The sequence below is a fragment of the Microtus ochrogaster genome, chromosome 21 (genome assembly GCF_000317375.1).
Source record: "Microtus ochrogaster isolate Prairie Vole_2 chromosome 21, MicOch1.0, whole genome shotgun sequence".
Taxonomy (NCBI): Eukaryota; Metazoa; Chordata; class Mammalia; order Rodentia; family Cricetidae; genus Microtus; species Microtus ochrogaster.
Genome location: NC_022022.1, coordinates 26868454 through 26870488, shown reverse-complemented (window position 1 = coordinate 26870488; position 2035 = coordinate 26868454).

Genomic DNA, 2035 nt, shown 5'->3' with positions numbered 1-2035 from the left:
CGCCTGCCTCTGCCTCCCGAGTGCTGGGATTAAAGGCGTGCTCCACCACCGCCCAGCACGAAGTTAATTTGTAATCACGATCTTGTTTTTCTTTTCTTTTTGATAGCAAGATCCCAAACTCTCCACTTGCTGAGTTCGCTTAGTGCTCTCAGCATTTACTCGTTTTCATTGCTAAGGACTTTACAGCTTATTGGGAGATTTCAAAGACTGTTTAGTATGAGAATGTTAATAAGACAGAAAATTCAAAGCATGTTTTCCATCTTGGTAGTATACTAATCTACTTGAGCTGGAACTCCAGACAAACTGCCAAATCAGGAAATCAGAGAGGCCCTCTCCACAGTTTGAATTAAAGCGGTGTTTGTTAGAAGCAAGAGGATCATTTCCCCCTTTATTAGCATACTTCCCAAATATTAATAGACCCAGGAATCAACCCTCTTGGGGCCATTACTTAGGAGATTAGGAGGCTGCCTAAGTGAAACGTTAAGTTTCTTGAAACTAAAGCAACTGGGAAAAAATAATTTATGTTGAAACAAAATATGGTGAAAAGTCCTTGGAATTATTTGGATTTTAAATAGTCATCAGAATTGGACTCACTCTCCTCTGTGCCTTTGTCACAGTTCCTAGAGAACCATGAAGGACCCCAGCTAACTGTCTGTTTCCAAATGTTGTCAGGAGGAGTTGAAGAGAGTTACCTTTTACAATGTGTCAAGTCAAATCGCCACATGTTACTTAAGTCTGAACTCCGTGGAGCCAGCATCACGTAGGCTCCAGTCCATTCCCTTGGCATCTGTGATGGAGCTGTGGTACCTGTCACTACTTGGTCACAGGGTAGCCTTTGCCTCATGACTTCCTTTGGCAGCTATGGAACAAATCGCTGCTAAGAATGGTCTCCCGGGTAGTCTTGGATGTGGTCACTTTACTAACCCCACCTCTAGGTGGCCCCGGCATCACCTGTGCTCTTCCCACAGCCAACTTCTAACCCGTGATTATCGTCACGTCAGAGACAACCCTTAGTGGTCTCCAAGGCCGAGAGCAGGGCTGGGAGCATTCCACAGAACTGTTGTTAGAAATTCTCCCTCGGAGCCAGCTGACTCTTCAGTTCTGGGGCCATTTCTTTTAAGTGTAGTTCCCTTACAATTCCTAAGTGGCTTTGGCCATGCATAATTCATGGCTTCTATTTTTAAAGTGCAACAAGAAATCAATAAGAACATAAACACACCCACTGTTACAAATGTCCTCGAAACAGTTGCCATCCTGGTCCATGCTCCCCTTTTCTCAGAGGTAACCAGAGCAAATGGTGCCCCTCTTAATGCCAGTTACTTCATGCAGGCTGAGCTGCGGTTGAATGAAATATTCAACAGCACTAAGGAAGAACATGTTACTTTGGAACTGTAAGTTAGGATGAGCCATTTAAGGAAGCATTGGAAGGCAACAGTGCTGTAAGACAGTTACAGTTCTGATGTTAAAGAGTATCTACTCTATTGGTTATCATGGGTTGTTTTCTAGATAGCAAAATCCTATTGAAATTCCTACCATGCAACCCACAATCTAGCATTTTTTTTTCATTGCAAAATGTTTGGCCTATAGCTCAAGCTTATTGCTGAGTAGCTCCTACAACTTAAATTCACTCATTTCTATTCATCTTTTTTTTTTGTCACATGGCAGAAAAGCCTTCATTCCTGCCTTTAAGATGTTCTTGATCTCCTTCATAATGAGTGACCCCCCCCACTGAGTGTCTTGCAAACCCTGTGTATCACTGAAAGGTTCCTGAGTGCACCAATAAACAGACTAATGAGTGAAGTGAGACACAGAAGCTTACTGAACAAGTATTTAAAGATCCAGTCAGGTCAGAGGGCCCTGGGTCGGAAAGCAAGCAGTAGTCTGTGTGAGTGTCTGTCTTCACTTTCTACCTTTCTGTTTCTCGTCTGTCAGGCTCTGTGTGTGCGTGTGTGTCTGTCTGTCTCTGTGTCTGACTCTCTGTGCCTCTCCTCTCCTCTTCTCTCTCTCTCTCTCTCTCTCTCTCTCTCTCTCTCTC